Consider the following 20,452-nt stretch of genomic DNA (forward strand, 5'->3'; position numbering starts at 1 on the left):
ATTGTGGAAGATCTGTCCAGCAGAAAACTGGAAATAGGCTGGAAATTCAGACTTGGAATTTATTTGCATGAAGGTATTGGTCAAAACCATAATTGTGGCTTTTAAAAGTACCTATAGGCCGGGCGCGGTGGCTCAAGCCTGTAATCCCAGCACTTTGGGAGGCCGAGATGGGCGGATCACGAGGTCAGGAGATCGAGACCATCCTGGCTAACACGGTGAAACCCCATCTCTACTAAAAAAATACAAAAAACTAGCCGGGCGACGTGGCGGCGCCTGTAGTCCCAGCTACTCGGGAGGCTGAGGCAGGAGAATGGCGTGAACCCGGGAGGCGGAGCTTGCAGTGAGCTGAGATCCGGCCACAGCACTCCAGCCTGGGAGACAGAGCGAGACTCCGTCTCAAAAAAAAAAAAAAAAAAAAGTACCTATAATTCTCAAGGGAAAATGGTCACCAGGTCCACACTGCTTCCAGAGCTTTTATCACACTAGACTCCATTTTCCCAATTACATGGGATTTTATTTTCTGAAACTCTAATCATCTAGCTCTCCTATATAATTAGGACTCTGACTCTATCATATTCTGGATTAAGTAACTGTCAGTCCCTGCTTTAAATCCTTCATTGGCTTCTCATTTCATTTTGGAAAAGAAAAAAAAAAAAAATTCCTGGCTAGGATCTACCAGCCAGGAAGATGATCTAGACCAGTGCTATCTCTGACCACATTTTCCTTCACTGTCTCCAAATAATGGGGAACAGATCTATTAGCTTACTGTGATCTGAACATTCTGGCCTTCTTTCTGGTCCTTGAGCACATTGAGTTCTCTATTTCCGGGCTTTGCACATGCTCTTCCCTTTGCTAGGAAGGTTCTTCCTTGGCTTGTCTCATGGGTGGTTCCTTCTCTTCATTCAGATCTCAGCTCAACTGCTACTTCCTCCAATAGACCTTCCCTGACCCCATTTCTGAAGAACCACCTTCACCCATATTCGTCCACTCTGTCACATCACCTTATCCATACTTCTTTTATAGAACCTACCTCTACCCAAAATTATTTTGTTACTTGTCAGCCTTTGTTTATTGTCAATCTTTCCTTCAAGAATGTAAGCACTATAAGAAAGACAATGGAGCACCTATAAAAGAGCCTGACACAGAGCAAACTTTCAGGTAACTGTGGGATACTATAATGTGGAATGAATGAAAAATGGAGATGTTTATCGTAAGTAGAACTAGATTTGCAATCAGAAGACCCAAATGCAATATATACTTGGCTAAGTCAACCTCAATTCCCATATTTCTAAAACGTGGCCACAAAATGTCTACTCTGCCTATGTATTAGGGTTTTCATGAGACTGGTTACACGTTCATTTATTCATTCATCAACAAATGTTTCCCAAGTACCTTCTCTGTGCTAGGCACTGTGTTAATGCTGGGGCACTGCTATGAATAAGGAGTTTTCCAGGTGCGGTGGCTCATGCCTATAATCCCAGTGCTTTGGGAGGCCAAGGCAGGCAGATCGCCTGAGGCTGGGAGATCGAGACCAGCCTGGCCAGCATGGTGAAACCCTGTCTCTATTAAAAACATAAAAATTAGTCTGGCGTGGTGGCAGGCACCTGTAATCCCAGCTACTCAGGAAGCTGAGGCAGGAGAATCACTTGAACCTGGGAGGCAGAGGTTGCAGTGAGCCAAGATCGCATCATTGCACTCCAGCCTGGGCAACAGAGTGAGACACTGTCTCAAAAATAAATAAATAAGTAAAAAAATAAATAAGGAGTTTCATCTAGTATTTGAGACAGCCAGGTTTACAGGCAGTTACACATAGTACAACTGTTATCAAAAGAACCAAGCACAGAGTGCTATAAGAGCACATAGGAGCAGGGGCACCAAGTCTATCCTCATGGAATCAAAGAAGGGTGGCAGTAGTAAGAAATCAACATGGTGAAGAAGGCTGGGGAGCTGGGTGGGCAGAGAAGGGGAAAATGGTACAGACAGAGGTAACAACATGTGCAAAGGCCCAAAGGCAAACAAAGACAAGGCATATTGAGGAACTGCATGTTATTCAGTATGGCTAAGACTAGGAAGAACGGATGATGGCAAAATTAAAGACTGGAGTCCAGCGAGAATCCAGGCCATAACGGGACTCTGCACAAGCATGGATATTTTGGAGAATTTTATCGGAACCAAAACAAAGGAGGCAGTGGAGAGGGGGCAAGGTTAACAAGGACATATCAGAGGTATATCTAGAAATAGGGGAAAACCTGATTAGAGAGGGCTTTGGATGTCTTGTTAGGGGATTATACTTCATGCTTAGTGTGATGAGTAGGTACTCAAAGAACTTTAAGCTGGGCAATGACCATCCCAGCACAGAAAAAAACAAATTGGAAAGAGATAAAACGAGAGAACAAGAGAGTTGTTCATTAAGCCAAGAGAGGAGGAATGGGTGGCTTGAATCAAGAATGATGATGGTCATGGCTCAGAGAGACAAGTTCAAGAGATACTTAGGAGACAGTGTGTTGTGACTTGGTGATTTATTAGGGAACACAGGAGAGGGAGGTGGGAGGTCTGAAAGACAACTCCCAGGGTTGGGCCTGATCAGCTGAAAGGATGTTGGTGTCATTCATGGGCACAGAAAGCCCAGCAAGGAGATCAGATTAGAGAGAAAGATGACCTGTTAAATTCTGGCTGTGAACAGTCTCCTGAAAATCAAAATTGCCAGCTGTCAAGCCATGTTGCTGGGGGGACATCAGTGTGTTAAAGGCTTCCACTGATGAGTCTTTTTTTTTTTTAGACAGAGTTTCACTCTTGTTGCCCAGGCCGGAGTGCAATGTCACAATCTCAGCTCACCGCAACCTCCGCCTCCCGGGTTCAGACGATTCTCCTGCCTCATCCTCCCAAGTAGCTGGGATTACAGGCATGTGCCACCACACCCAGCTAATTTTGTATTTTTAGTAGAGACAAGTTTTCTCCATGTTGGCAGGCTGGTCTCAAACTCCTGACCTCAGGTAATCCACCTGCCTCGGCCTCCCAAAGTGCTGGGATTACAGGCGTGAGCCACCATGCCCGGCGATGTCTTTAATGATAGCTGTCTTTTTCTAAATCAGTGAAATTATAATAATTAATGGATAGGATTTCCTTAATCTTAAACTCTTCCATGCATATTTCTTAAGTTTTATATTCTGTTTCTGCTTGTTTACAATTATCTAGCTCAAGATAAAATTCTATGCTTAGTGAGTGTTCAAGATTGGGGTCTGTAGGAAGCAGACTCTAAGACAGAGTTTAATGTGCAGGATATTTATTAAGGAGAGTCCTTGGGATCAACATCTGTGGAAAGGCAGTGGAAGCAGTACTGGGTGAGGCAGAGGTCAAAGGCAATGTGGGCCAATGACAGCCTTGGACAACCCCACAAGGCGCTCTGGAGCTAAAAACAGCCTGTCGGGGTTGTCCCATGCTAGACTGAAATGGCCAGGCCTCTATACCCATCTCAACCACCCACTGTGTGTGGGCCATCCCGAGAACGGTGTACTTGGGCAAGGCAGTTTTCTGCAGTTGAGATAATCCCTGATAACTAAAGACTGTCTGCGCACCACGCTTCCAGCAGCTGAGCCAATACATTCCTCAATGAAGGGGAATCAGAGCAGTGCACCTCCATGCCACAAATCCATGCCACAAATCCATGCCACAGATCCATGCCACAAATCCATGCCACAGATCCATGCCACAAATCCATGCCACAGAGTAATTATAGGTCTGTATTTCTTTCCTTTCTTTTTTTCTTCTTTTTTTTGGAGATGGAGTCTCACTCTGTCACAAAGGCTGGAGTGCAGTGGTGCAATCTCAGCTCACTGCAACCTCCATCTCCTGGTTTCAAGCAATTCTCCTGCCTCAGCCTCCCAAGTAGCTGGGACTACAGGCACATGCCACCACGCCTGGCTAATTTTTGTGTATTTTTAGTAGAGATGGGGTTTCACCGTATTGTCCAGGCTAGTTTCGAACTCCTGAGCTCAGGCAATCCGCCTGCCCCAGCCTCACAAAGTGATAGGATTAGAGGCGTGAGCCACTGCATAAGTCTGTATTTCAATATCTCAACATCCTCAGAGGACACCCTGACAGCCAGGAAATATGCTGCCCTGAGCAAGTTTGAGAACTTCTTCCTTTCCTATATTCTTTTAGTAAACATTTATTGAGCACATTTTTTATGTCAGGCACTGGGTCAAAGGCAGACAATACAGAAATAGCCTTCTTCGAAATTACAATCTAACGAGGGAAACTTTAAAACATAATAATCAACATCATCATCATACAATTAAACAAAGTAGTTTCCCATAGAGATAAGCACTCTAAAGGAAGTGAGGCTGGGTGTGGTGGTTCATGCCTGTACTCCCAGAACTTTGGGAGGCGAAGGTTGGGGGAATCACCTGAGGTCAGGAGTTCCAGACCAGCCTGGCCAACATGGTGAAACCTTTTCTCTACTAAAAATACACAAAAATTAGCAGAGTGTGGTGGCATGGGCCTGTAATCCCAGCTACTTGGGAGGCTGAGGCATGAGAACGGTTGAGTCTGGGCAGCGGAGGTTGCAGTGAGCTAAAATTGCATCACTGCACTCCAGCCTGGGCAACTGAGGGAAACTCTGAAAAAAAAAAAAAGAAAGAAGAAAGGAAGGAAGGAAGAAAAGAAAAAAGAAAAGAAAAGAAAGAAAGAAGACAAAAGGAAAGGAAAGGAAAGAAAAGAAAGGAAGGGAGAGAAAGTGAACAGGGTGAGTAACTGGGATGAGTCTCATTACACAAAGTGCCCAGGGAAAGCCCCTCTAGAAGCCACCCTCATTCCTGGGCTCAAGGCCCCTTCATCTTCAAAGCCAGCTGTGTGGCATCTTCTCTCCTCTCTGATCTCTGCTTTTGTCCTTATATAGTCTCGCTCTCACACGGATCCTCCTGCCGCCTCATATAGAGGCCCTATGATTACATCAGGCACACAGGGATAATCCAGGATAATATCCTTGTCTCAGAATTCTTTTTTATTTTTATGAGACGGAGTCTCTCTCTCTCCCCCAGGCTGGAGTGCAGTGGCGCCATCTCGGCTCACTGCAAGCTCCGCCTCCCAGGTTTATGCCATTCTCCTGCCTCAGCCTCCCGAGTAGCTGGGACTACAGGCGCCCACCACCACGCCCGGCTAATTTTTTGTATTTTTAGTAGAGACGGGGTTTCACCATGTTGGCCAGGATGGTCTCGATCTCCTGACCTCGTGATCTGCCCACCTCGGCCTCCCAAAGTGCTGGGATTACAGGCGTGAGCCACTGCGCCCAGTCAGAATTCTTAACTCAATCACATCTGCGAAGTTCCTTCTGCTATATAATGCAATATATTCACAGGTTCTGGTATTAGGGTGTGGAAGCCTGGGGGATGAGGGCAGCAGTATTCAGACTACCACATTCAATTGCCTCATCTTTGTTTTTTGTTTCTGTTTGTTTGTTTGTTTTTGAGACAGAGTCTGCTCTATTGCCCAGGCTGGAGTGCAGTGGCGCGATCTCGGCTCACTGCAACCTCTGCATTCCGGGGTCAAGCTCTTCTCCTGCCTCAGCCTCCCGAGTAGCTGGGATCACAGGCGCCCCTCACTGCGCCCGGCTAATTTTTTGTATTTTTAGTAGAGACAGGGTTTTACCATGTTGGTCAGGTTGGTCTCAAACTCCCGACCTCATGTGATCTGCCTGCCTCGGCCTCCCAAAGTGCTGGGATAACAGGCGTGAGCTACCGCAGCCGGCTCAACTGCCTCATCTTTAAAATGGGTGTAATAACAGGTACGCCCTATATGGTGCTTGAGAAAATTAAATTCATATGAAATGCTAAGAACACTATCTGGCCCAAAGAAAATCCTCAACAAATGTTAGTAGCTATTTTTACCATGTGGACTTTTTTTTTTGAGACGGAGTCTTGCTCTGTCGCCCAGGCTGGAGTGCAGTGGCCGGATCTCCGCTCACTACAAGGTCCGCCTTCCGGGCTCACGCCATTCTCCTGCCTCAGCCTCCCTAGTAGCTGGGACTACAGGCGCCTGTCACCAGGCAGGCTAATTTTTTGTGTGTGTTTTTAGTAGAGACGGGGTTTCACGGTGTTAGCCAGGATGGTCTTGATCTCCTGATCTAGTGATCCGCCTGCCTCAGCCTCTCAAAGTGCTGGGATTACAGGTGTGAGCCAACCGTGCCCGGCCCCATGTGGACTTCTTTACCCGCTGTTCTTCATGCCTAAGGTTTCTGTCTTAGTTCTGCCCCTGATGATTTCAAATGTTTTCACAATCATCTCTTTGTCTTCAGTTTTTGTCTTCTTTTACACATATCCCTACAACCCACACTCACCACCCTCTATACCACCATCGGATAGAAACAAAATAATCACATTTCATTAATTCATCCACTCAATCAATATGTAGCAGGCATCTACCAATGCCAAACACATGCAATTATTGTCCTCATGTCCAATTCCTGTGCCAGCTGGACTTCTTGAGCCAGGTATTGAATCCTGTTTATCTCTTTCCACCAGCAGTTTACAGTCCCTGGACTAAACTAGAAGCTCAATAATGCCTAATGAATGAGTTAATGAATGGATGAATCTAGTTATAACATTCTATAGTTCTATGATTCTATAAGGGCAGAAGCCCTATTAAATTCTCATCAGCGGAACGTATTTGCATTATTTGTAAGGCAGTTGAAATGCTGTAAATATTCACCACTGCAGTCTGGTGCCTCCCCAAGAAGCATAACTTAAGCCATCTTAACCAGACTGCAGAGAGACACTGTTGCAGAGAGAGCAACTGGGTAAGCTGACAAAGAGGCAGAATCAAGGAATGTCGCGACCATTTTGGTTAAGATATATTTTCTCTCTTTCAGCATAATCTCATTTCCTCTTCACCACAAAAATTTAAAAAAATGAAAAGTAAGATACTGAGAAGGGCCTTTCTCAGTGCTCCCCATTCAAGAGTGCCTGCCAAACCAATTAATACCTCCTGAATGTTATCTCCCTGCTATGTTAATGTTATGTTAATAAATGCAATTAAGATAACATTCAGGAGGTGTTAATTGGTTTGGCAGATGTACATGAATAAGAAGCACAGATATTTTGCTTTCCCTATTTATGGAGGCAGGAAGTGACACAAAGTTGGACAAAAGGAAACTTAATTTGCTTCCAGTCTCTTTTGATACCACTTAGGCCTTTTCTGTTAAGTAATATATGGGATTTTTTAAAATGCTAATTTAGATGGTATTACAAAGATGAAGCGATTGTCAAATGTTGCAAAAACACTGAAATTGTCTTTTGCCACAGGAATTAGCATGATGTTTACTCTCTTGAAAATGCTATATATGCCATATATGCTATATATACACATACACTCTCTCTCTTAAATGTCTATAGCATATATGTAAATGAGCTCTCATGCTAATCTATGAAGCAGATTGTTCCAGAAGACTAACTTCTAGACTATTCTTGATGTAATTAGTCTTTAATGTATTCCAGTGATTTAAGAGCTAATGGTTCTTTTATTCTAACTTACCATAAGATGGTGGCTTTTACTTCTTGTGTTGGAGATTACACACACAAACAACAGTACCTTTCTTTGCAAAACAGAGGTTTTCTCTGAAATGAAGCCTAAATTTGCATAGACTTGGCGCAAAGAGAGATTACATCGCCTTGCCATCGCCTTGCCATCAAAGACATTGTGTTCATTTCTGGAAAGTGGCACTTGCCTGAGCATCACGTGGCCTTGGTGAGGCTTAGCCTTCCCAGGGCTTTATCAGGACACAGCTCTGGTAGGAGTCCCACTAAGATCTGAGATAGAAGAGGACGTCAGTGCACAGACCCATGGAGGTGCCTTCCAGTTTTGGAGGGGCAAATTATTAATGTCTACTCTGCAACCAAATGGGGAAAACTAAACAGAGACACTATTAAAGACTTTATTCAACTTAGACTTCAAACAAATTGGAAGTGCATTACCTCAATTCCAAGACGCCAACTGTAAAATGCACCTGCTCTTTAATAAGGGTTTTCCAGGAGGAGCAAAAAAGGGAAAAGAGGATGAAGAGAAGGAAGAGAAAGAACACATTACATTTTATATTTATTGCGAGACTGAAGTCCAAGGGCAGACATGCTAAAATGTGCATCTCAAATTAAAGAATAAGCTGGGCATGGTGGTATGTGTTTCTAATCCCAGCTACTTGGGAGGCTAAAGTGGAAGGGTCACTTGAGCCTGAATTTGAAACCAGCCTGGGCAACATATCAAGACCCTGTCATACCCCCACCCGCCAAAAAGGATAAAAAGAATATTATGTATTACCTAGAAAAAAGTAGGAGTAAGTAGCCAGAACATAGTCACTGCTCCGGTCCAGGAATAGTGTTTTCAGCCAGTATCTGTTGCGTAATCCCAGAGAACGCACCAATCCTGAGAAACATATGTAAGTTTGTTTGCTGAATGCCCATCTGTAACATTTGCACATCCCTTCCTCGCTTTTCTCAGTGAAATTTCCTTGACTCTTACATATAGAATATTGGGAGTGTTCCTAGCTTTCAACCTGTGGGTATTGGTCTTAAGTGATAAGGAATTACTGTTGCTCTCCAGTGACAATGTTAGATGAAGATTGTTGCGAAATACCTTTCTAATCTATGTGCATGTGTGTGCAAATGTAACTGCAATATTTTCCAGTAACATAGAATCATTGTGGCTCAAATTCTTTAGGTTTTACAGTCCTGGCTTTCCTCCAGGCTAAGGAGGTAGAAGAACCCTCCCACGTGCAGTGACGCTGACTCAGTGTTTAGGGGCAGTCCCCACTTGGCTGTTGGCCTTGGTTGTCTTGGGTGGCAGCAATGCCTGGACACCAATTCCAGTGAGAACCTATTTCCAGACTATCCTGCTGTATCCTTTAGGGGAGTGTTGCTTACATTGGATACCTCCCCCTGCACTGCCCTAAAAGCTCAGGAGGCTGCCTGAAGATGAGATTATGCAATGAACTCTCATGCTTAAAGCAATGAACTTTAGTCAGGAGGTTGACAAACATTTTCAGGCTATTTCCTTTTAAGTAGGGTATCTTCGCTTGTGGCAGAGATAGCAAATAGATTATATCTGAGTGCTAGGGACTGAATTGTGTCACTCCAAAACTCATATGGATAAAGCCCTAACCCCTCATACCTGAGAATGTGACTGTATTTGAAAAAAAGGTCTTTTAAAAAGATGATTTAAGTAAAAGAGGCAATTAGGGTGGGCCCTAATCCAATCTAACTGGTGTCCCTTGTAAGAAGAGGAAGAGAGACACCAGGGATATGTGAGCCCAGAGAAATGGCTGTGTGAAGACAGAGCCAGAAAGCGGCCATCTAAAAGCTAAGGAGAGGCCTTAGGAGAAATCAAAACTGCCAACATCTTGCGCTTGGACTTCCAGCCTCCAGAGCTGAGAAAAATAAATCTCTGTTGTTTAAGCCTCCCAGTCTATGGTATTTGGTTACAGCAGCCCTGGAAAACTTTTTTTTTTTTTTTTTTTTTTTTTTTTTGAGGCAGAGTCTCGCTCTGTCTCCCAGACTGGAGTGCAGTGGCGCAATCTCGGCTCACTGCAAGCTCCGCCTCCCGGGTTCACGCCATTCTCCTGCCTCAGCCTCCCGAGTAGCTGGGACTACAGGCGCCTGCCACCTCGCCCGGCTAGTTTTTTGTATTTTTAGTAGAGACAGGGTTTCACCATGTTAGCCAGGATGGTCTCGATCTCCTGACCTCGTGATCCGCCCGTCTCGGCCTCCCAAAGTGCTGGGATTACAGGCTTGAGCCACCGCGCCCGGCCGCCCTGGAAAACTAATACACTGAGTGGTTGCTGTTGGCTGCGTGCAGCGCTACATTTAAAAGGATTCTGGCAGTGGGGAGCAAAGGCATGAAAGCAGAGGGGTGGAGCACACAGCAGACATCAGCCACCCTTACTCCACGAGGTGAATGGGGAAGGTTGGACCACCTATAAATGCACCTGTATATAAAAACAAACATGAAAGTACTGCATTAGAAAAAGCTGGGTCATACTCAAGGCTGTTCACACATTCCACCCTCTAGTTAAAAACATGGCCAGGTGCAGTGGCTCATGTCTGGGATCCCAATGATTTGAGAGCCCAAGGTAGAAGGATCATTAGAAGCCAGGAGTTCAAGACCAGCCTGGGCAACAAAGCAAGACTTGGTCTTTATAAAACATTTAAAAATAATTAGTTAGTCATGATAACACATGCCTGTAGTCCCAGCTACTCAGGAGACTGAGGCAACAGGACTGCTTGAGTGCAGGAGTTTGAGGTTACAGCAAGCTATAACCTCAAAGCTCTATTGGCCAGGCTGGAGTGTATCACAGTACTGTACTCCAGTCTGGGCAATAGAGTGAGATCTTTTTTTTAAAAAAAAAGATAAAATGTGTGTGTCAACATCAGGTTCCTTAACTTTCACAAAAGAATGTCCATCTTACCACCAATGTTGCCAATTACTAAGCACTGCACTGCAAAGGAATTGAATCAACAACCCAGAATAGCTGCTTTTCCTGTCAGGAAGAAAAACTGGAAACTTAACTAATAATATTAGGTGGGAAATCAATAAATATTCTTTATAAATTCATGAATTTTACTTGATGATTTCATTTTTTCTTTTTTTGAGGTGGAGAATCACTCTGTCGCCCAGGCTGGAGTGCAGTGGGGTGATCTCGGCTCACTGCAAGCTCCGCCTCCTGGGTTCACGCTATTCTCCTGCCTCAGCCTCCCAAGTAGCGGGAACTACAGGCGCTCGCCACCACGCCTGGCCAATTTTTTGTATTTTTTTGTAGAGATGGGGTTTCACCGTGTTAGCCAGGATTGTCTTGATCTCCTGACCTCATGATCCGCCTGCCTCGGCCTCCCAAAGTGCTGGGATTACAGGCTTGAGCCACCGCGCCTGGCCTTATTTGTTATTTTTTGAGAACACTCATTTTTAGCTTCATTTCTCCCTCCATAGGATTTTGGAAAACCAGTATTCCTTCCTTAAAGGATTTGTGATCAGAAGCCATAAGTTGTGTATTTATGAAGGAGGGCCTATATGAGAGCCAATAAGTTTGCTTGATTTTTATTTTATTTATCTTTTAATACTTGCATTCATAATTTGGGGTGTGTTTTTAAAATTTAACATATACTTTTGGTTCTAACTAATCGTAACTGAAAAAGTGGATAACTGGGTTTGGGTTTTTTTGTTTATTTGTTTGCTATAGTTTAATGTGTCCCTAATGAATAAGGGTATTAATTCTCAAATGTCCCAATGGGGTGCACAGTATTAAAAGTGGCTAAAAGTCCAAAAGAGATCTTGGTATAAAAAGTACCAGAGACTCGGACCGGGTACGGTGGCTCGAGACTGTAATCCCAGCACTTTGGGAGGCTGAGGCAGGTGGATCACGAGGTCAGGAGATCGAGACTATTCTGGCTAACATGGTTAAACCCCATCTCTACTAAAAATGCAAAAAAAAAAAAAAAAAAAAAAAAAATTAGCCAGGCATGGTGGCAGGCACCTATAGTCCCAGCTACTTGGGAGGCGAGGCAGGAGAATGGCATGCACTCGGGAGGCAGAGCTTGCAGCCAGCAGAGATCGCACCACTGTACTCCAGCCTGTGCGACAGAGCTAGACTCTGTCTCAAAAACAAAACAAAACAAAACAAAACAAAACAAAACAAAATACAGAGACTCACAGGTCACAATGGCTCACGCCTGTAACCCCAACTCTTTGGGAGGCTGAGGCCAGTGGATGACTTGAGGTCGGGAGTTCCACACCAGCCTGACCAACATGGAGAAACCTCGTCTCTACTAAAAATACAAAATTAGCTGGGCATGGTGGCTCATTCCTGTAATCCCAGCTACTCGGGAGGCTGAGGCAGGAGAATCGCTTGAACCCAGGAGGTGGAGGTTGCGGTGAGCTGAGACTGTGGCATTGCACTCCAGCCTGGGCAACAAGAGCGAAAGTCCGTCTCAAAAAAAAAAAAAAAAAATACCAGAGACTCTTGCCTGATGTGCCCATCCTCCGTTATTCATGAACAAGGAAGAGGGGACAAGGGTGTTGTTATGAACGTTACAACTTCAGAGAAACTTTTACTCCACTTAGTCTATTCTTTGGTTTGTTGTTGTTGTTGTTTGTTTGTTTGTTTGTTTTTTGAGATGGAGTCTTGCACTGTCACCCAGGCTGGAGGGCAGCGGTGCTATCTCGGCTCACTGCAAGCTCCACCTCCTAGGTTCACACTATTCTCCTGTGTCAGCCTCCCGAGTAGCTGGGACTAGAGGCGTGTGCCACCACGCCCGGTTAATTTTTTGTATTTTTAGTAGAGACGAGGTTTCACCACGTTAGCCAGGATGGTCTCAATCTTCTGACCTCGTGATCTGCCTGTCTTGGCCTCCCAAAGTGCTGGAATTACAGGTGTGAGCCACCGTGCCTGGCCTCCACTTAGTCTATTCTTGACCAAGAGAACTAGCCACATATCACCAATACATGTAAACCCAATTTGGGCAATTCAAGAACTCAAGAACTCAAGCAGGGCCGGGCGCAGTGGCTCAAGCCTGTAATCCCAGCACTTTGGGAGGCCGAGACGGGCGGATCACGAGGTCAGGTGATCGAGACCATCCTGGCTAACACAGTGAAACCCCATCTCTACTAAAAAATACAAAAAAACTAGCCGGGCGAGGTCGCGGGCGCCTGTAGTCCCAGCTACTCGGGAGGCTGAGGCACGAGAATGGCGTAAACCCGGGAGGCGGAGCTTGCAGTGAGCTGAGATCCGGCCACTGCACTCCAGCCTGGGCGACAGAGCGAGACTCTGTCTCAAAAAAAAAAAAAAGAACTCAAGCAGGCCACTTGTATCCCTTTCACACATTTGAATCTTCCTTAACTGTCCTCTCTAACTATTCATTGCTTTCTCCAGCCCAGACCCTTTCATGTTCCCCTACTATATAGTCCTGCCAGCACCATGCACTTGATTAGGTATCTACATTCTTTTCTAAAAGAATTGTAGTTTCCACTAGGTCAAGCGGCACAGGGATTAGATCCTCTCCTCCAAGCTTACTGTATTTGTGTGATTTTCAACCTCAAGCCATCTTTTTACTATTTAAAACTCTATTTTTAATTTATATACAATAAAATTTACTTTTTTGATATATAGTTCTAAGAGTTCTGACAAATGCATAGAGACTGTGAAAATAAGTAATTCAAAAATCTAAGCTGGTAATATTTTGAACCTAAAGGGAATGTGTTCATGGGACCTGAGTCGTGTAAACAGACAGCTGTAACTTGGGCAGCTGTAACCTTTGTTTCTTTGATTATAGATGAGCCTTTTTCCTTACATACATTGTTTTGTAAAATGTTGTGAATGACTTAAGTGCACCAGGGGATACCTCATTTCTCTTGACTGTTGATCTTTATTATAGATTAACTTTCTTCTTTCCTTTCTCACATAAAGATTTTGTGACTGTCATGTTGTCTAGGATGGAATGTTAAACACGTGCTTTTCAATAGGAAAGAAAAAAAGCCATATTAAAAAAAAACTGTAACTAAATTGTTGTCACTTATAAACCAGCTTTATATAAAAAAATTGTAACCCTACTAAATTTCTTTGTTTTTGGCCTATATATGAAAGACGTTAAGTTTTATTTATTAACATAATTTTTTTTTTTTTGCGATGGAGTCTTGCTCTGTCACCCAGGATGGAGTGCAGTGGTACGATCCCAGCTCACTGCAACCTCCGCCTCCCAGGTTCAAGTGATTCTCCTGCCTCAGCCTTCAGAGTAGCTGGGATTACAGGTGCCTGCCACCACGCCTGGCTAATTTTTGTATTTTTAGTAGAGATGGGGTTTCACCATGTTGGTCAGGCGGGTCTGGAACTCCTGACCTCATGATCCACCAGCCTCGGTCTCCCAAAGTGCTGGGATTACAGGCGTGGGCTATTGTGCCCGGCCGATGTTAAGTTTTAATTCTGGAGCACTGACCCCCACTTCTCTGATGTCCATATCTCCTGGAGGGCCATTTCCAGCTTTTCTCTTGAATAAACTTTTAAAAACTGGATTCTGATCCTTTTGATTATTTCAGGTTGACAAGACATATAACCAAAACCATAATCAAGGCACAAAAGAGTTCCATTACTTCCCCAAACTTCCTCAGACTGTTTTTAGTCAAACTCCCTTCCACGTCCACACACACACATACAACCAACCATGACAACTGGTCTATTCTCCATCTCCGTATCTTCAGCTTATACAGAATGACATATAAATGGAATCACATGGTATGCAAACTCTGGAATTTGGCTTTTTTCACTTAGCATAATGACTTTGAAATTCATTCTTGTGGTTGCATATATCAAAGTTTGTTCTTTCTATTGCTGAGTAATATTCTACTGCATGAAGGTACCAAAGTTTGGCTATCCATTTGCTCATTAAAGAACATTTGGGCCGGGCATGGTGACTCATGCCTGTAATCCCAGTAGGATTTTGGGAGGCTGAGGCTGGTGGATCACCTGAGGTCGGGAGTTCGAGACAAGCCTGCCAACATGGCGAAACCCAGTCTCTACTAAAAATACAAAATTAGCCAGGCGTGGTGGGACATTCCTGTAATCCCAGCTACTCGGGAAGCTGAAGCAGGAGAATCGCTTGAACTGGGGAGGCGGAAGTTGTGGTGAGAGGAGATTGCGCCATTGCACTCCAGCTTGGGCAATAAGAGTGAAACTCTGTCTTAAAAAAAAAAAGAACATTTGGGTTGTTTCACTTCACTTTGGGGCAAATACAAATAAAGCTGCTATAAACATTCCTGTACAACTTTTTGTGTGAACATAAGCTTATAATTCTCTAGGATAAACAGCCAGGAGTGGTATGGCTGAATCATATGGTAAATATATGTTTAATTTTATAAGAAACTGTCGCTGGGCGCGGTGGCTCAAGCCTGTAATCCCAGCACTTTGGGAGGCCGAGACGGGCGGATCACGAGGTCAGGAGATTGAGACCATCCTGGTGAACACGGTGAAACCCCGACTCTACTAAAAAATACAAAAAAAAAAAAAAAAAACTAGCCGGGCGAGGTGGCGGCGCCTGTAGTCCCAGCTACATGGGAGGCTGAGGCAGGAGAATGGCGTGAACCTGGGAGGCGGAGCTTACAGTGAGCTGAGATCCAGCCACTGCACTCCAGCCTGGGCAACAGAGTGAGAGTCTGTCTCCAAAAAAAAAAAAAAGAAACTGTCAAACTTTTTCAGAACGGCTGTACCATTTTGCATTCCCATAGCAATAAGAGAATTCCAGTTGTTACGCAACTTCATCAAGACTTGATATTGTCACTTGTCTGTTTTTTATTTTAGTTATTCTAATACATGTATAGTATATCTCACTGTGATTGTAATTTGCCTTTTCCTAACAGCGACTGCCTAATGATGTTGAGAATTTTTCGATGCACTTACTTGCCATCTGATACGGTTTGGCTCTGTGTCCCCACCCAAATCTCATCTCGAATTGTAATCCCACATGTCAGGAGAGAGATCTGATGGGAGGTGATTTGATCATGGGGGTGGTTTCCTCCTCACTGTTCTCATGATAGTGAGGGAGTTGTCATGACAGCTGATGGTTTTAAAAATGTTTGGCAGTTCTTTGTTGGCCTCTCTCCTGCCACCGTGTTAAGACATGCCTTGCTTCCCCTTCACCTTTCACCATGATTGTAAATTTCCTGAGGCCTCCCCAGCCATGTGGAACAGTGAGTCAATTAAGCCTCTTTTCTTTACAAATTACCCAGTCTCAGGTAGCATCTTTATAGCAGTGTGAAAATGAACTAATATAGCATCTATGTGTTTCCTTTGGTAAAGTAACTGTTGAAATTTGCCTGTCTCTTTCTTTCTTTCTTTCTTTCTTTCTTTCTTTCTTTTTCTTTCTTTTTCTTTCTTTCTTTCTTTCTTTCTTCCTTTCTCTTTCCTTCCTTCCTTCTTTCTTTCTTTCTTTCTTTCTTTCTTTCTTTTCTCTCTTTCTTTCTTTCTTTTCTCTCTTTCTTTCTTCTTTTCTTTTCTTCTTTCTTCTTTCTTTCTTTTCTTCTTTCTTTCTTTCTTTCTTTCTTTTTTCTTTCTTTCCTCTTTCTCTCTCTCTCTCTTTTTCTCCCTTCCCTTCCTTTTTTGTTTTTGACAGTCTTGCTCTCACCCAGGCTGGAGTGCACTGGAGTGATCTCTGCCCACTGCAATCTCAACCTCCCAGGTTCAAGCAACTCTTGTGCCTCAGCTTCCTGAGTAGCTGGGACTACAGGCATGTGCCACAATCTTCGCTAATTTTTGTATTTTTAGTAAATATGGGGTTTCACCATGTTGCCCACGCTGGTCTTGAACTCCTGACCTCAGGTGATCCACCCGCCTCAGCCTCCCAAAGTGCTGGGATTACAGGCGTGAGCCACTGTGCTCAGTTGGCTTTTTTTTTGCTTATAGTTGAGTTTTGAGAGTTCTTTATATGTTTTAAGTTCAAACCCTTTGTCAAATATACGATGTGTAGATATTTTTTCCCACCCTGTGACTTGTCTTTTTATCCTCTTAACAGCAACTTGGACAAAGCCAAAACTTTTAATTATGGTAGTCTAATTTATCCACTTTTCTCATATAAATCTTGCTTATGGTAGCATATGTAGAAAATCTTTGCCATCTCAAGCCCATTAAGATTTTTTTCCTAGATTTTCTTCAAAACCTTTATGTTTTACATTGAAGTCTATTATCCATTTTGAGGTAATTTTGTATAAACTAAAGTATAAGTCAAGGTTCATTTTTTTCTTTCTTTTTTTTTGCACATGGATGCCCAATTGTTCAAACACCAGTTTTTGAAGGCAGTATTCATTCTCTATTGAATTGGCTTTTTACCTTTTCCAAAAATCAACTGACCATATTTTTGTGAATCTATATGAAGTCTCTACTCCATTTTATTGAACTGTGTGTCTATCTGCTCACCCATATTTCATTGTCTTGATGACTGTAGCTTTATTCCAAGGCTTGAAATAAGGTAGTATGAGTCCCTCAACTTTGCTCATTTTCAAAATTGTATTGGATATTCCACGTTTTTGCCTTTCCATATACATTTTTTTTTTTTGAGACAGGGTCTGAGTATATTGCCCAGGCTGGAGTGTAATGGCTCAATCTCGGCTCACTGCAACCTCCGCCTCCTGGGTTCAAGAGATTCTCCTGCCTCAGCCTCATGAATAGCTGGGATTTCAGGCAAGCACCACCATGCTTGGCTAATTTTTTGTATTTTTAGAAGAGACAGGGTTTCACCATGTTGGCTAGGCGGTCTCAAACTCCTGGCCTCAAGTGATCTGCCCACCTTGGCATACCAAAGTGCTAGAATTATAGGCGTGAGCCGCCACGCCCAGCCATCCATATAAATTTTAAAATCAGTTTGTCAATAGATATAAAACCCCTGCTGGGATTTTGGTTGGAACAGCATCAAATCTACACATCAAACTGGAGAGAACTGATATCTTAACTATATTGAATTTTTCAATTATGAAAATAATATTTTTTTCTTTCTTCTTCTTTTTTTTCTTTTTTTTGGAGATGGAGTCTAGCTCTGTCACCTAGGCTGGAGTGCAGTGGTGTGATCTCGGCTCACTGCAACTTCTGCTTCCCAGGCTCAAGCAATTCTCCTGCCTCAGCCTCCAGAGTAGCTGGGATTACAGGCGCACACCATCACGCCCAGCTAATTTTTGTATTTTAGTAGAGATAGGGTTTCACCAGGTTGCCCAGGTTGGTCTCGAACTCCTGACCTCAAGTGATCCACCTGCCTCAGCCTCCCAAAATGCAGGGATTACAGGCATGAGCCACCATGCCCAGCGAAAATAATATTTCTTTATTTCATCACTGTTTTGTAGTTTTTTTTTTTTTTTTTTGAGATGGAGTCTCGCTCTGTCGCCCAGGCTGGAGTGCAGTGGCCGGATCTCAGCTCACTGCAAGCTCCGCCTCCCGGGTTTACGCCATTCTCCTGCCTCAGCCTCCCCAGTAGCTGGGACTACAGGCGCCCGCCACCACGCCTGGCTAGCTTTTTGTATTTTTTAGTAGAGACGGGGTTTCACCGTGTTAGCCAGGATGGTCTCAAACTCCTGACCTCGTGATCCGCCCGTCTCGGCCTCCCAAAGTGCTGGGATTACAGGCTTGAGCCACCGCGCCCGGCCTTAAATATATTTTTTCTTTCCATTTTCTAGGTATTGTAAATGGTACTAATTTTGATTTTTTTTCCTATTGTTTATTGCTATTATGTGAGAGTACAGTGGCCTTTTTTAGTTTCTTTAGGTGAAAACAGATTACTGACTTGAGATCTTCTTTTTTTTAGAGATGAGATTTCACTGTGTCACCCAGGCTGGAGTGCAGTGGTGCAATCATAGCTCACTGCAGCCTTCAACTCCTGGGCTCAAGCAATCCTCCTGCCTCAGCCTCCCAAGTAGCTGGGAACACAGGCATATGCCACACATCCAGCTAATTTTTTTGGTTTTTGTAGATAGGGTCTCACCATGCTGCCCATATTGGTCTCAAACTCTTGGCCTCAAGTGATCTTCCTGCCTCAGCCTCTCAAGTAGCTGGGATCACAGGTGCAAGCAACCATGCCTGGCTCAGTTAAAAATATTGTATAATTGGCCGGGCGCGGTGGCTCAAGCCTGTAATCCCAGCACTTTGGGAGGCCGAGACGGGCGGATCACGAGGTCAGGAGATCGAGACCATCCTGGCTAACACGGTGAAACCCCGTCTCTACTAAAAATACAAAAAACTAGCCGGGCGAGGTGGCGGGCGCCTGTAGTCCCAGCTACTCCGGAGGCTGAGACAGGAGAATGGCGTGAACCCGGGAGGCGGAGCTTGCAGTGAGCTGAGATCCGGCCACTGCACTCCAGTCCGGGTGACAGAGCGAGACTCCGCCTCAAAAAAAAAAAAAAAAAAAAAAAAAAAAAAAAAATTGTATAATTTCCTAGTAGGTGTCTTCTTCGACACATAAATTATTTAGTATATTTTTATTTGCAAATATTTAATGGTTTTCTAGGTATCTTTATTATTAGTTTCTAGTTTAATTCTGTTATGAACAGAAAACATACATTTATATTATATCTTGGTGAATACTCAAGGTGCAATTGAAAAGAGTGTATTGTCCGGGTGCGGTGGCTCATGCCTGTAATCCCAGCTCTCGGGAGGCAGAGGCGGGAGGATAGCTTGAGCCCAGGAGTTCGAGACCTGCCTGGGTAATATAGCGAGACCCCGTTCTCCACAAAAAGGAAAAAAAAAAAAAAAGACAAAAAAAAAAAGCGAAAAGAGTGTATTTTGCTGTTGTGTGAGGTGTTCTATAAATGGGAACCGGTTAATAGTGTTGCTCAGGTGTTCTGTATATTTGTTGGTTTTCTGTCCACATTTTCTGTTAATTAGTTAAATAGATGTTTCGAGTTCTCTATATTTTTCTTTTTTGTGCCCAGGCTGGAGTGCAGTGACGCAATCTCTGCTCACTGCAAGCTCCGCCTCTCGCCTCTCGGGTTCACGCCATTCTCAGGCCTCAGCCTCCCGAGTAGCTGGGACTACAGGCACCTGCCACCACGCCCAGGTAATTTTTTTGTATTTTTGGTAGAGACGGGGTTTCACTGTGTTAGCTAGGATGGTCTTGATCTCCTGACCTTGAGATCTGCCCGCCTCAGTCTCCCAAGGTGCTGGGATTACAGGCGTGAGCCACCGCGCCTGTCCCCAGGCTGTGTTTTATAATGAATGTCATCGTTGATTCATTGGTATATGTTGTATTTCTGTCTCTGACCCCTCCACTGGTGTCTGAACTTGTATATCAAACTACAAACTTAGTATATCAACCGAGTGGCCTCATAGGCATTTTAAATTTCAGAGCAAACCAGAACTCTTTCTATCATAGTTTTCTGCTTTCAAAATACCATTCAACCAATTGTGCAGGCCCCAAACTTTAGTGTCATCCTTTATTCTTCTCTTATCCTCACACTCCACGTCCAATGCATCAGCATCCCAACTCTACCTGCAAAATATATCTTGAATGTGTTTACTTTTCACCTCTGAATTCTTGGCACCCTAGTCCAGGCTACCATAATATCTCACCTGCACTAAGGTGACTATCTCCTTACTGGTTTCTTCTTGCACTGGGTCCCTGTTCATACTATTTCCATTTTGGGGGGTTTTTTTTGGTTTTGTTTTGTTTTGTTGTTGTTGTTGTTGTTTTGAGATGGAGTCTTGATCTGTCACACAAGCTGGAACGCAGTGGCATGATCTCGGCTCACTGCAACCTCTGCCTCCTGGGTTCAACCGATTCTTCTGCCTCAGCTTCCCAAGTAACTGGCACTACAGGCGCCTGCCACCATGCCCGGCTAATTTTTGTATTTTTAGTAGAAACAGGGTTTTACCACATTGGCCAGGCTGGTCTCGAACTCCTGACCTCGTGACCCACCTGCCTCAGCCTCTCAAAGTGCTGGGATAACAGTT

The sequence above is a fragment of the Trachypithecus francoisi genome, unplaced genomic scaffold (genome assembly GCF_009764315.1).
Source record: "Trachypithecus francoisi isolate TF-2019V2 unplaced genomic scaffold, Tfra_2.0 Lachesis_group16, whole genome shotgun sequence".
Taxonomy (NCBI): domain Eukaryota; kingdom Metazoa; phylum Chordata; class Mammalia; order Primates; family Cercopithecidae; genus Trachypithecus; species Trachypithecus francoisi.